This window comes from Myotis daubentonii, chromosome X (assembly GCF_963259705.1).
Source record: "Myotis daubentonii chromosome X, mMyoDau2.1, whole genome shotgun sequence".
NCBI classification, from domain to species: domain Eukaryota; kingdom Metazoa; phylum Chordata; class Mammalia; order Chiroptera; family Vespertilionidae; genus Myotis; species Myotis daubentonii.
Window position 1 is genome coordinate 63,841,492 of NC_081861.1, and position 15,169 is coordinate 63,856,660.

Below are 15,169 nucleotides of genomic sequence, written 5' to 3' on the forward strand. Positions count from 1 at the left end.
GAAAGTAAAGAAATGGTATGACTACAGATAAAAATATGCTTTTAAAAAAAACTACTTAAAAAATCTGAAAAATCTCAATATAATAGGTGAGCATTTGGGGAAATACTAATTACTAAAATTAACTCAAGTAGAGGTAGAAAACTTGATTATAATTGAGAATTGTAACAAAAAAACACCTTGTAGAAACCATCTGCCAAGATAATTTTATAATAAGTTATTTCAAACATCCAAATAACAGATCATAGAGAAAGAGAGAAAGCTGCCATAAATTATTTTACAAAGCTAGTATAAATCTCTTGCCAAAATTTGACAGTACGAAAATAAAAAACAACTGTCTAGCGCCAATTGTATAAATTGATACAAAAAAATTTAAATGACAAAGCAAATTGAATCCAGTAACATAGTCAAAGAATAATATTTGCTGATTAAATGTTATAACATTAATGCACAGATGGCTTAATATTAAGAAACATAATAATTCATTCTAACATATCAAAAGACAAAAATATTTCAACACATTTAAATGTCTTTTTTTGGAGAGAAAATTCAACAGGCACTTGTATAGAAAGCTTCTCGCAAAATAGAAATTAAAAGATAATTTCTTCACATGATTAAAATCTAAAACTGGCATCATACTTAATTAAGAAAGGCTAGAAATATTCCATTAAAATTTAGAATGAGATTGGATACCATTATTTCTATTATTTAACATACTATGGATGTGTTTGTCAATGAGTTTATAAAATATAAACATATAAACAAATATTTTAAAAATAGGAAAATTGCATTATGTGTAAGTGGTATAATTTTCTATCTGCCAACCCCTAGAGAATGAAGTACAGACAGTCCTGGACTTATGGTGGTTCCAGTTATAATTTTTTTTTTTTACTTTACAATGGTGTGAAACAATACACATGTAGTTGAAACTATACTTCAAATTTTGAATTTTGATCTTTTCCCAGGCTAGTTATATGCGGTACAATACTCTCTCACAATGGTAAACAACCCATACTCTACAGCTTCCTGGATTGCCAGTGTTTTTTGAATAGTGTGTTTTCACATCCTACAAAATGCCCATCTGTGTCTCCTGCTTCTGGTGAGAAGAAGAGGAAGGCAATTACTCTTGAGATGAAACTCAAGATAATTGCCCAGCATGAAGACGGCAAGTCATAATTATATAAATTACATGAAGAATTCAACACTTAATTATAAAATGGGATTTTGGTTAGATGATTGTGCCCAACTGTAGGCTCATGTAATGTTCTGCATATGTTTAAGTTAGGTTAGCCTAAGCTATGATGTTCAGTAGATTAGGTAAATAAATGCATTTTCGACTTAATGATATTTTCAACTTACAATGGGTTTATTGGGATGTATAAAACTATGACATTAATATACTAAAATTGATGTATTTTTACATTTTAACAATAATTCACTTGATAATAAAATGAAAAACTACAATATGAAGAAAAATATAAAATAATGGAATTAACAAAAATGTGCATGACTAAATTAAGATAACTACAAAACTCTATTAAAGACATAAAATAAGACTTCAGTAAATGGAGAAGCATATTATAGGAAACATATATTTATAGAGAGGTCAGTCTATAAATGCAACATACTCTCAGTCCAACCCATTATTTCTATTACCATATAGTGCTGAATGCAAACTGTAATTGAAAAATAAAATAAATAAATACATTTCCTGACCCCCACCCAAAAAACCCACATCACAGTATATTTTATTTATTATTTGTTTAGTATCTATGTGTAAGGGGAGAGAGATGTGACGTGACCAGAGAATCTTAGAGTTCATCTGAAAGAATAAACATGAAAAGATAACCAAATAAATTCTGATAAAGTGTTAAAGATTGTCAGAAGGTGACTTGTCTACCAGATATAAAAACGTATTACAGAGCAGCAGAAATTGACAGGAGCAATGCTGGTGCCAAAATTGAAAGATGACTGGAATATCAGTCCAATAAACAACTCTAAATAAATGGATAACCATTTGCACAAGAATAAATTCTGGATAAATTGAAGAATAAAATGTATCAAGTAATAGACCCCAGCATATATGAGAAGTTAATATACCACAAAGGCTATTTCAAATTCAGTGGGAAAAGATTAAATATTTAATATATGGTTCTGGGACAACTGCCTATCCATATGGAGGAAAATAAAGTTGGACTTCTATCCCACATTATTAAAAAAAGACAAAACACTAGAAAAACAGATGGGTTAAACATTAAGTGTAAACAAATACAAATAAAAATCCTGAAAGAAAAATAAGGAGACTATATTTACAGCTTAGAAACAGAAGAGATCAGCAAAGCAGGAGAACTTGAAGTTATATTTAAAAAGTAAACATACTTTACTATATAAAAATAAAAGTATTTGGCATAGGAAAAGACCCAATAAGTCAACAAATTATAAATTTGGGAAAATCCTGGTACTGAAGATAACAAAGAATTAGTATCTGTTATACATAAGAACTATTATACAATAAGAAGAAAAAGAAAATGCCTCGATAGAAAAGTGAAAAGGATATATATATATAACAAAAGCAAATGACAAAAGAATAAATGATCCCTCAAAAATGTAAATATGCTAGGCTCACTGACTGTCAGGAAATTTCTTTTAAATCAAAATAATGTGTTACCATCTTTCATTAGTTCAAAAACATCTTTTTCTCTGCTTTTCATTTCTAAAAATAGAATGTGTGTTACTTTGTGTGAGCAGCCACACCCGGAGCCGCAGCCACACCCGGAGCTGCATCCTCAAGGCTGGGGGCAAGATCCTCACCTTTGACCAGCTGGCCATGGACTCCCTTCCAAGCACCACCTTGCTTTCTGGTCCTCACAAGGGCCATGAGGTATACAGGCATTTCAGCAAGGCCCCAGGTACCCCTCACAGCCCCACCAAACGCTACGTTCCATCCAAGGGCCAGCAGTTCAAGCACACAAGAGGCCAAATATCAGATCTTACCTTGTTATTAAAAAGACTAGGGGCCCAGTACACAAATTCGTGCACCTTGAAAGGAACTGTGGGCCATGAGACTGCGGTGGGCACAGGGGCCGGTCTTGGTCCATCCTCTGCACCCCCACCCAGCCCTCCTGCCGCAGCCCCAGGTCCCTTGTCTGCCATCCCTCCCACATGTTGATGGCGCCAGCCCTGCTTGCACCCACTGATGGCAGGGAGCAATTGGGGCCAGTGCCAGCAGTGGGTGTGAGCAGCAGCTGCTGCTCTGATCGCCCCTCAGGAGCAGGGAGAGGTGGAGAAGCTCTCAGGGGAGATCGGGGCTGGCAGCCGCCGCTTGCACCTGCTGATGGCGCTGAGTGATTGGTCCTGGTGCCAGCTGATGGCGCTGAGTGATTGGTCCCGGTGCCAGGCGCCAGCAGCAGGTGCCAGCAGTGGCTCTGTTGCTGGCAGTGGGTGCAAGCGGGGCTGGCACCAGCAGCAGGTGCAAGCATCAGGTGGGACCGCAGTGTGCGGGAGCAAAGAATTTTCAGTAACCATCAGAGGCTTGTCCCAATGACAGCGACCAGCGCCCTGCCTTGGTCTGGCATCCCCACTTACCTGCTCCACCATCCCACCACGGCCGATGCCTGCCATGTTCCATTCTCTATTGCCTGCTGCCAACACCCACCATCTACCACTCACGCCCCCTGGTGGTTGGCACATGTCATAGTGACTGGTTGTTCAGATGTTTGGTTGGTTGTTCCACCGTTTGGTCTATTTGCATATTAGGGTTTACCCATGCACAAATTTCGTGCACAGGGCCTCTAGTAATAAAATGATTCTAAGTGATAAGAAAGCATTGTGTGATATTTAACTGGTAGTACTTTTTCTTAGTGGTACATAAAATAATAATGCAGCTTACAATCAGAGGCATTTTAAGATTTAGTGAAATACAGCATTATATATCACCTATCAGGAAAACAAGATCCTCCTTCCAGAAAGATTTGTACCTTATACTATTTTTGTAAAACAAATCATGACCTCAAACTCTCCTATATAATGATAATTACCATTTATATAACATATACAATATGTCAGATCTCTATTAATGAATTTACATTTATTAATTCAGTTAGGTAGGTGTTATGAAGCCTACTTTACAAATGAGGGAACTGAGGTATAGAGGTAAAGTCACTTGTCCGAGTTCACAAGCTAGTAAATGGCAGATATATTATTTCAACATAGACATTTGGCTCCAGGGTGTTCATGTTCTTAACCATTCTCTTTCTCCCTCTCCTTTATTCCTCTCCCCTCTCTCACTCCTACACGCACACACACACAGTCACACACACACACACACACACACACACACACACACACACACACACACACCTCACACACATTTTGTTTGGCCTTTTCGATCTTTTATTGTGCTTCATTATATGAGTATGAAGAAAGCTCTGTAGGGATACATGCTAAGTTATTAACATAGGTTATGGGGCTGAATATGATATAGAAATATGTCAAACAAAAGGAGAAAGAAGAAAAATGAGGAAAACATCACTAAAATTCCATCTGTTTGTGATATGGTTATGTTTATGCCTTATATAAACTTGAATATGTGAGTGTGCATATAAAATATAACAAATAAATGAAAAGTTATCTAATGTTATTAAAAAACAGTCTATAAAATAGATATTCATGATCAAGGCATATATTTAAATTTTACTAGCCATTAAAAAATAAAATTAAGAGAACAATGATTTTTGCCCAGCAAAGATGAAGTGAAATATACAATGTAAGTAGTAAAGGAGGGGAATGGGAGCCCTTATATGTTGTGAGTGAATGTTTATTTAGTCCATCCAATTTGAGGGAAATGACAATATAATATTAAGACTTTTGATCCCTAATTGCCAACAGATATATGAAAAGACGCTTTCAACTTCAGTAGCTGCTGGGGTCCAACCCCAGCAGGTCCAGGGGTCCCCAAAGGTGTGGACGGAATCGGCGAAGAAGGAATGACATAGAGACAGCGTTCAGTTGATCAGCAGCCTAGCCAGGATCTCTAGCCAAGTTCTGGTCAGGATCTCCAGTGAAGTTCTGGTTAGGATCTCCAGCCAGGTTCTTTGTCCATGTTCTCTTGCTAGGTTCTCCAGCCATGTTCTCCAGGTTCTCCAGCCAGGTTCAGTCACCAGGTTCTAGTCAGGTTCTCTTGCCATGTTCTATCCAGGTTCTGTCTCTAGGTTCTGTCTCTAGGTTCTTCAGCCAGGTTCTCTCGCTAGGTTCTGTCTCTAGGTTCTGTGTTCTGTTGTCTTGTTACATCTGTATTTATACCAGTTGATTCCAATCCTATCACTCTCTATTCCAAAGGTTAGGGCGTTTCTTATCTCCATTCCAGGGAGTAAAGATTATGTAGCTTAAGCGTGATTGTTCATAGTTAAAGTGATTAACTACCCACCTGGAATTTAGTTAAGGGGTTTTATTCCCTCCCTAACTTCAGGGGAAAATCCCTACCTGGGAAAACAACCTTTCTCAGAGAGGTGACCTTGGTAAAAACACATAGCGCCAAGAACACTATCAAAAATAGTATGGAGGATCCTCAAAAAATTTAGAGCTCTCATATGACCCAGCCATCCCTCTTATGAGTATCTATCTAAAAAAATTTGAAAACACTTATTTGTAAAGATATATGTACCCATATGTTCACTACAGCATTGTTCATAGCAGCCAAGATACGGAAACAACCTGTGTCCTTCAATGGATGCTTGGATAAAGATGTGGTGCATATATATAATGGAATACTACTCAGTCATTAAAAATATGAAATATTGCCATTTATAACAACACAGATGGATCTTGAGAGTATCATGCTAAGTGAACTAAGTCAGATAAAAAAAAACAAGAACTGTATGATTTCACTCATCAACACTAATAAAAGAGAAAAATGGTAATTGGCGTACGAGCTACCCTTTTCATTGGCTAATCAGGGCTATATGCAAATTAACTGCCAACTAAGATTGGTAGTTAACTGCCAACAAGATGGCAGTTAATTTGCATATGTAGGCACAATGCAGGGAGGCGAAAGGGAAAGCAGGAAGAAGCCCCCTGCCACTGACAGTGATCGGAAACCCAGGGGGGAGCTAAGAGCTGGGGGGCAGGGCCAAGGCGGCCCTGGGGCTGCCTTTGCCCTGCCCCCCAGCCATGATCGGAGAATCAGGTGCCTTTTCCGCCCTGGCCAGTGATAGCAGGAAGTAGGGGTGGAGCTAGTGATGGGAGCTGGGCAAGGTCGAAGCTGGCAGTCCCAGGAGCTAGGGGTCCCTTGCCTGGGCCTAAAGCGAAGCCCACGATCGTGGGGCCGCTGCAGCTGTGGGTCCCCGCTGGCCGGGCCGGAAGCCTCAGCCAGAGGCATCCTGCAGGGGCAGGGGCGGAGCCCGCGCGATCGCGGCACCCCCCGCTGCCACTGCAGGTCCCTGCTGCCCGGGCCGGACGCCTAGGCCAGAGGCGTCAGGCCTGGGCAAGAGGCCAATCCTGCGATTGGAGGGTGATGGGGGTCAACGCCTGAGGGCTCCCAGTATGTGAGAGGGGGCAGGCTGGGCTGAGGGACACTCCCCCCCACACACACCCAGTGCACGAATTTCGTGCACCGGGCCCCTAGTGTAGGATATAAAACAGAAAAGCAACAAATGAACAAATAAAAAAACTCATAGACACAGACTACAGAATGGTGGTTACCAGAGGAGAAGGGGGCTGGGAGGAGATTGAAGAGGGTATAAGGGATCAAATATATAGTAATAGAAGGAGACTTAAATTTGGGTGTGAGCATGCAATGCAATATACAGATGAAGTTTCATAGAATCGTACACTTGAAACTTATATAATTTATTAACCAATGTTACCCTATTAATTCAATAAAATAAAATGAATTTTTAAAGGACTTTTGATCCAGTAATTTTACTTCTAGAAATTCTCCTTAAGGTAATAATCAGAGATGATAACAAATATTGGTGTTAAGTATGTTCAAGCAGCTCTATCTATCTTTGTATCCTCTCATTTATTTAATATTCTTTTATATTTTGATACCAGGATGCATATCTAAGTGTTAATTACAACAGAAAATAAGAAAAAGAAGGAAGAAGGATGAAAAGAATGTAACCAAAGTGTCTAAAAACATGAATGGCTAAATAAATTGTGGTACATTTATTCAATAGAATATCATTTAATAATTCAAATTATATTCACAAATGTTATTTTATGATAGGAAAAATTTCCTATTAGTCTGTGAAGTAAAAAAAAAATACATACATCTATTTTATTATTTAAATGTTCTATAATAGATTGAAGAATTCATAGAAACTTAAAAAATATAGTTATTTTGAGTATAGAAACTATGCATTATTTTATTTTTCATTTATAGTAGTTCAAAATGTGGTATAATTTTACATTAGATATTTATATTTATATATATTTTACTTTATAATTAGAATGCAATGTTCATCATATTATCAAAAATGAAAAAAAAAAAACAGAAACAAATACTAGATTATGTTATATCACTGAAAAAAATCTCACACACTAGTACAATGAAATGCAGTTCAGGAAAGGCATCTTCCTTTGATAAATTCTCAGTTTAATGTTAGAATGAACAATTATCATGTTCCTGGTATGAATCTAAGTGTTTTATATGTTTTAGCTCATTTAAACCTCACAGCTGTTGGGAAGCATGAGACTTAGTTGGAAAGTTTGTGAGGAGGACATTCTGATAAAAAGAAAGTGTGTGGAAGGCTGCCTGCCCTGTTTATCAGAATTCCAACTTAGGGGAGTGCCGAAGGTGGCGCCCCTAATCATTCTTTGACCTTTCCACACAAGCCTGTGCATGTGCAGGCTCCCGGGTGTTTACTGGAATCCTTATGCTTAATCCCTGGATGCCCTTGTCTAGAGGACAATGTAAATATGTATCCTCCCAAGATTACTCACCCTACTGATTGCATCTAAAGATAAAAATTCCAATAAAGGCCTAACAAGGCAGGCAATAGAGGCTGCCCTGGCTACTAAAGCCAGAGGCCCCTTAACCCTCTCTTGCACAGTCAAACTGTGTCTGAGTGATCTGTTCATCTGTCATTTAGTGGCTGCTGGTCAACCCCAGCACACAGAAACCTTTGCCCAGAAACTGAAGCACAGAGACTTTAACTTTCCCGAGGTAACACATCTAGTATGAGGTAGAGCCTAGACCTGAATCCAGGTAGTTTGGCTCCACATCCTGGGTTCTTAATCTGCATACTTATGCCCCTATTATCACAAAAGAAAACAATAACAACAACAAAAATCAAGACCCATGATGTAACCATCTATACTAATAAAAGCCTAGGTGACCCTCAAACATGACGTCACAAAATGGCCACCACAAGATGGCCACCACAAGATGGACACACGCACAGTGGAGGCAGGACCCAGTGGCCGCTCCCCGTGGTGAGGCCTGGAGGTCCCGCGGCTCCACACAGCGTGGAGGTGGCTGGTCCCAGCACCTCCACTGCCTCATGTGGAGGAGGGAGGTCCTGGTGGAGGAGGCGGGTCACGGCAGGGGATGGCAGTTGGGAGTGATCGGGCCAGTACGGGGGGGGGGGTATTTGGGGGTGATCAGGCCAGCAGGGGAGGGCAGTTGGGGGTGATTGGGCCAGTGGGGGGGGGCAGTTGGGGGCAATCAGGCCAGCAGGGAAGGGCAGTTGTGGGCAATCGGGCTGGCAGGGGAGGGCAGTTAGGTGTCAATCAGGCCAGCAGGTGAGCGGTTAGGAAGTGATTAGGATGGCAGGCAGAAGCGGTTAGGAGGAATTAGGCAGGCAGGCAGGCAGGCGAGTGGTTAGGAGCCAGCAGTCCTGGATTGTGAGAGGAATGTCTGACTGCCTAAACCAGCAGTTGGACATCCCCCGAGGGGTCCCAGATTGGAGAGGGTGCAGGTTGGGCTGAGGGACACCAGGCCACTAGTATTGTATAATTGGAGATGAGTCTGAGATCTAGGGGCATTTTGGTTGGATGAATGTGCAGTCAAATGAAGTTATCTTAAATATTATTTGTGGCAGCTTGGGTCAGAATGTGAAATAGAGAGTAACCATCTTAGTTATTCTCCACATATCAGTAGATAGCTAGTAATTATGGGAATATAATTCAAATGTGTTATCTCAATAACCCTTTCTTCCTTCCTCCCTTCCTCTCTCTCTCCCTCCCTCCCTCCCTCATATTTTTGGCCAGACATTTTCTTTTGTAAAGGTCTCTACTAGCTCAACACAGACTCCACAGTCGATTCTTTATAAAATGTCCCATATGCAGGCTGTTGCTCAGGTGATCTCACCAAACTTCACCTTCCCAGCATTCCCCCTTCATCCTGTGTCTCCTCCTATATGTGACTCAGATCTGATTCTTCCAATGACCAACTGTCCCTCCTCCACCCTGGTACCAGCCAGGATTTGACAGTCTCTTGCTTTAATAGGCTCTTTTACTTTGGACATAGGTTTGGCTCCCTTTACTCCTGCACCTGCACCAGTGGGATCACATTCAGCTAAAGCCTATGGCAGAATATCCACCCTCCTCTCACTAGAAAATACAAAACCCAAAGCAAACAAGCAAAACTTCCCCCCAAATGATAACAGTGCTTTGTGTGTGTTTTCTTTTGTCTGAACACAAGTTGGTCATGATGATGATTTGGTTGAAAATAGATGATAGTATTACTGTGCTCATGCCACTGTAACAAAATACCATAGACTGGGTGGCTTAAAAAATAGAAACTTATTTTCTCACAGTTCTGGAGCCTATATAATCAAAATCAAGATGCCAGCAAGTTTGGTTTCTTTGTGAGGCCTCTCTCCTTGGGCTGTCAGTGGCTGTCTTCTGGGTATGCCCTCACATGGCCTTTTCTATGTGTGTATGTGTCCCCGGTGTCTCTTCCTCTTTTTCCAAGGACACCAGGTAAATTGGATTAGGGCCCTGCCCTTACGGCCTCATTTAACCTTAATTACCTACTTAAAGGGCCCATCTGCAAATACAGTCACATTGGCAGTTAGGGCTTCAACACATGAATTTGGGAGAAACACAATTCAATCCATAGCAATCACCATAATTACTTTTTTGGAAATTGGACATATGGGTGCAACATTGGATTTCTCAAAATGCTCTATACATCTTTAAGCATTCTTTTCCCTATGTAAAAAATTAAATTTCCATTTGACCCAATAATCCCACTTCTAGGAATATATCCCAAGAAATCAGAAACACCAGTCAGAAAGGACATATGCACCCCTATGTTCATAGCAGCACAATTTACAATAGCTAAGATTTGGAAACAGCCTAAGTGCCCATCAGCAGATGAGTGAATTAAAAAACTGTGGTACATCTACACAATGGAATACTACACTGTGGTAAAAAAGAAGGAACTCTTACCATTTGCAACACCATGGATGGAACTAGAGAGCATTATGCTAAGCGAAATAAGCCAGTCAGAGAAAGATAAGTATCACATGATCTCACTCATTTATGGAATATAATAAACAACATAAACTGATGAACAAAAATAGAACCAGAGACAGAGAAGCATCTATCAGACTGTCAAACCTCAGAGGGAAGGCAGGGAGAGGAGGGATGAGAGATCAACCAAAGGACTTGTATGCATGCATCTAAGCCTAACCAATTGGGGTGAGGGCATGTGCTGGGGGGATGAAAGCGGCTGGGGAGAGGTCAATGGGGGAAAAATGAGACATATGTAATAGTTTAAACAATAAAGAATTTAAATTTCAAAAAATTAAATTTATTGGGGTGACATTAGTTAATGACATTATACAGATTTCTGGTGTACAATTCTATAACGTATCATCTGTACACTAGTATTGCACTGTGTGCTCACCACCCAAAGCCTAGTCTCCTGTCACCATATACTTGGGTTCGAATTTTTTCATTGTTTCTCTGTATTGATTCCTTATTTGTAATTAGTTCATTATATTTTCTTATTATAAAAGCAATACATGTTCACTGCATACATACACACACATGCATACATATGTACATATACATGCATATACACAAGCAAATAGAACTCAGAAAGCACTCATAATTATCCTATCCAGAAGCGGTAACTGTTAGCACATGGATGTATGTCTTTCAGATCCTGATATTTTTTTCATCACTTTATAGAAAAAAGGATATTACCATGTTGTTGTTTAGTGATCTGTTATAATGTATTTAAGTAGCTCATCAGCTATTTACAAATTTAAGTCAAACGCTACCATTACTAATAGTAGTAGTAATAATAATAACAACACTTATATAAATGTAAATACCATTAGTAACTAAGTCCTAGGGTTGATGTGAGGATTAAATGAAATGCAGATTGCAGAAATACATTCACCATAATTCTTGGTCTCCATTAAGTGGCTAATGAATACTAGTGTAATTTTAGTAAAACTTTTTGTCTATCCCAGACCTATGTTTCTAGAATTTCTCCTCTTTTCCCCCTCTACAGCTTTTACAGCCTTCACAATAAAATAAGAATCACTGCCCAGCCAGTGTGGCTCAGTGGTTAAGCATCAACCTATGAACCTAGAGATCATGGTTCCATTCCCAGTCAGGGCACATGCCCTGGTTGGGGCTCGATCCCCAGAAGGGGGTGTGCAGGAGGCAGCTGATCAATGATTCTCTCTCATTATTGATGTTTCTATCTCCCTTTCCCTCTCCCTTCATCTCTGAAATCAAATATAACACTGAGCATGTCTTGCAAGGAAGTTCCCAATTTTGTGCCTGCTAAACATCTCTTCTTCTTTCAAGGACACTTTTCCCTGACTTCTCTAAGACTAGTTAGTTTGCCCTATTGTGAGCCTCCGTAGCATCCTTGATTTCCCCATCAGAGTACTCACCACAGCTCACTTGTAATGCTTGTTTGTCTTTCTGGTTAGATCATAAGCTTCCTGATTATGTGCTTGTTCATTATATCCTCAGCATCTAGTACTGTACTTGGAAAATGCTTGCACTTCCTCTGCTGAGCTTCTAAGCATGGGCTCATTGAGGGCTCCGCCCATCTCTCAGGATCATTGAGAGGACCAGATGAGGCAATGCATGTCAAATAGGTCATCTATACAAAGTACTTCAAAAATAAAAAGCATTAGAATAATTTGTATATAACCTTGCACAAGGTTAATAAATCTTAATAGTTTAGAAAATTGTAATTGAGTTTTAATGGGCAAATGGTAATGTACATTCTGCACCAATATTTAGTAATTATATTTCTTACAAGGTAGGAGATATTTCTAGCAGTGAAGCTCTTTATAGTGTATTTCAATACATGATAAATTCATGAACATTTCTTATCTCCTAGAACAGTTGTATATCTTAAAGACTCATCATCATAAGCATTCTCTGTATTTTCACAGAATTAATCTTGAATAATTAATGAATATAAAAGAGTTAGACAGGTACTGTTGCATGCTAATGATTTGTTTCAATGTCAATTAGGAAAAAAAGGGGTTTTTTGGCCTGCTAACTTGGATATATATTGTATTGTTAACTTTTAATTTACAATGGTCTCTAATTATTAAATGAATATATTGAAATAGAGAAGAAATCATTTGTGAAAGCTATAGTTTATAGAAAAAAACAAATGTTTTGATTTGACAGAATTATTAACTGTATTGAGACAGTTCGTGCAAATATATTTCATTTATAGATCAATATTTACATAATGTTTACATATTTCCTCAAAAATTGTATGATATCTTAAGCACTAATGACTTAGGAATTATATCAAAAGCAAGTCTTAAATAATTTTAGGCAGAATGAATATAAATTTAATACAAACAGAATTGATAAGGCAGGTAACATTCATTCATACTTTACAGGTCTCTAAAATGCATATTAAGTCTTGATTATTCTGCTTCTAAGATCTTGCTCAATTTCATCTCATTCATGATTTATTGGCGCTTGTTCAAAGTTTCAGCCATAAAGTAAAGGTGAAAGTCGATGTAGCAATAAATGAAAATTCTTAAAATATGTAGACTGCCTCTGTGAATTTAGCTAAGAAAAACAACTTCTAGACTGAAGGATGAGAAAAATAATTTAACAGTTTATTTAGCCTTGACCTTGTTAGGATTTAACTCCATTTGTAAGGAGGGAAAAAATTTTTTTTGTTAGAAGATGAAATCCCCTTATTAAACGGTTGAAACATTGTTCATTTAGGCTTAGAGAGTATTTTCTAGGCATTGCTCTGAGTTCATCATGGGGGAGTGTTTCTGTCTGTAGTTTTATCCTTTGGTCGACAAACCTGAACTGAAAGTACATAGAACTTTCCTTTTTCATTGTTCATCTGCCCATATGGTCTTTCCTAGAATGGCCTTAGTAATGATTCTACAATGATGAGAACAGTGTAAATTGTAAACTTAGCAGGAGAAGCACTTGATTGTAAGTCAGATAACTGAATTTGAGACTTAGTTGCCACTGATTAGCTCTGTGACCTTAGGAAGGCCTGTACTCTAAATGAGCCTTGAGTTTGTTTTTTAATCTGTGAAATGATGGTAATGCTTACCTCACAGAGCTGTTAAGACAATTAAATAAAATGTTGGGTGTGTAAGTACTTTATAAACCATGGAATATTGTACAAATATAAATGCAAATTATTTTATAGAAGATTAGCAATTTTGTTTTACTAATAAATACATTTAAATCGTGGTTCAATTAATTCATGGATAAATAGACCTGAATCCAAAGAGACTAGGGTGTTATTTGAATGCCAAAGTTGCTTTTGGCTTGCAGACATTGGAGGAGTATTTCAGTCTATTTATTTCTAAAGGTGCTGAACTAATTTTAGTGGACTATTTATTTTTTTAAAGTCCAATATCTTAGGCAAAATGTGCTATTTATGCACATGTAAAAACAATGAAATAATACTCAATGAATTACAGATGACCTCTATTTTAATATGCTTAATATAACCTTGTGATGTTAAATTAGGTTTTTTTTTAATTTTTCAATGCTTTTCTATACTTTTGATGAATCTTGGATAATTTAAACAAGTTTTAAGTGTATACTAGGAAGCATGTTAATACCTAAACTGTGTCTTTAGTGAATGTAGAGGTGTTTTTCCTCTGTAAAATCTAAAACACCACTTTGACCATAATCCTACCAAGCTGTGGTGCCTGGTGTTACTGATTTGTCCTCTCAGAATCAAATCTATTGTTTGTACTAGTTAGGGACTGAGCCATGAATGTAGCTGTTATTAAAAAGTTACAAGGTCACAAACGTGGCCCAAACTTATTCACTTAACCATGGCTTGAGTCAGGACTCTGCCTTTGTTACAGACACATGTTGGAGTGCTAAGGCATCAGGGCATGAGAGAAGGGCTGCCAATGCTGTCTCTGCAGTCTGAATCATAGCCAGCTGTCATCACAGCTGCCTCTAAGTTGAAGAGAGTGAACCTTGACCACTACAGGGCAGCTCAGGACCAGGAGGAGGTGGTTGGGAAACCAGCTAAGGGTGGTTTTGCTTTGGTGGTTATTTTTTCAAGGGAAGGATACAGCTTATTGGTCAACTGAAGTTACTCCTTGAGGAAAATGGTGTCAAGAAAGATGGGTTCTTCAATCTCATAATGTTAATGGGACAATCTATCAAAAGATTCAGACCTTTTCCCCAAAAATATCTACACCAGATAAGTCTTGCATATGGTTGCTAATGTCTTAGAACAAATAAGAACTTGTAGGCCTACATTCCCTTGATCTTTTTGCATTATAAAGTTCCTAAAGGCAAATATCATAGTTGTTAAACACAAATGCATACTTTTATACAATAAAAATGTAATAACAGTTTCCCATAAGGGCAGGTTAGGTAGTTGGTTATTTGGATCAAACCCACTGGTTGAAAACAACTATAAATAAGTCACCTTAAAAGTACTGAAGAGTTGCCTGGCCAGTGTGGCTCAGTGGTTGAGTGTTGACCCAGGAACCATGAGGTCACGGTTCAATTCCTGGTCAGGACATATGCCCAGGTTGCAGGCTCAAGCCCAAGTAGGGGCATGCAGGAGGCAGCCGATCTATGATTCTCTCTCATCATTGATGTTTATAGCTCTCTCTCCTTCTTCCTTCCCCTTTGAAATCAATAAAAACATATTTTTAAAAAAAGTACTGAGAAATTAAAAAGATAGTGCAGCTATGCCAAACAAACTGAGGGAAACTCAAATCCA

The 15,169-nt window shown here is 38.6% G+C and overlaps 1 long non-coding RNA gene across 1 annotated transcript in view; it reads right to left on the minus strand.

The window, feature by feature from the left end:
• Window positions 1-15,169, minus strand: part of LOC132224158 (uncharacterized) — a 413,311-nt gene that overhangs the window by 33,130 nt on the left and 365,012 nt on the right. The window lies entirely within an intron of this gene.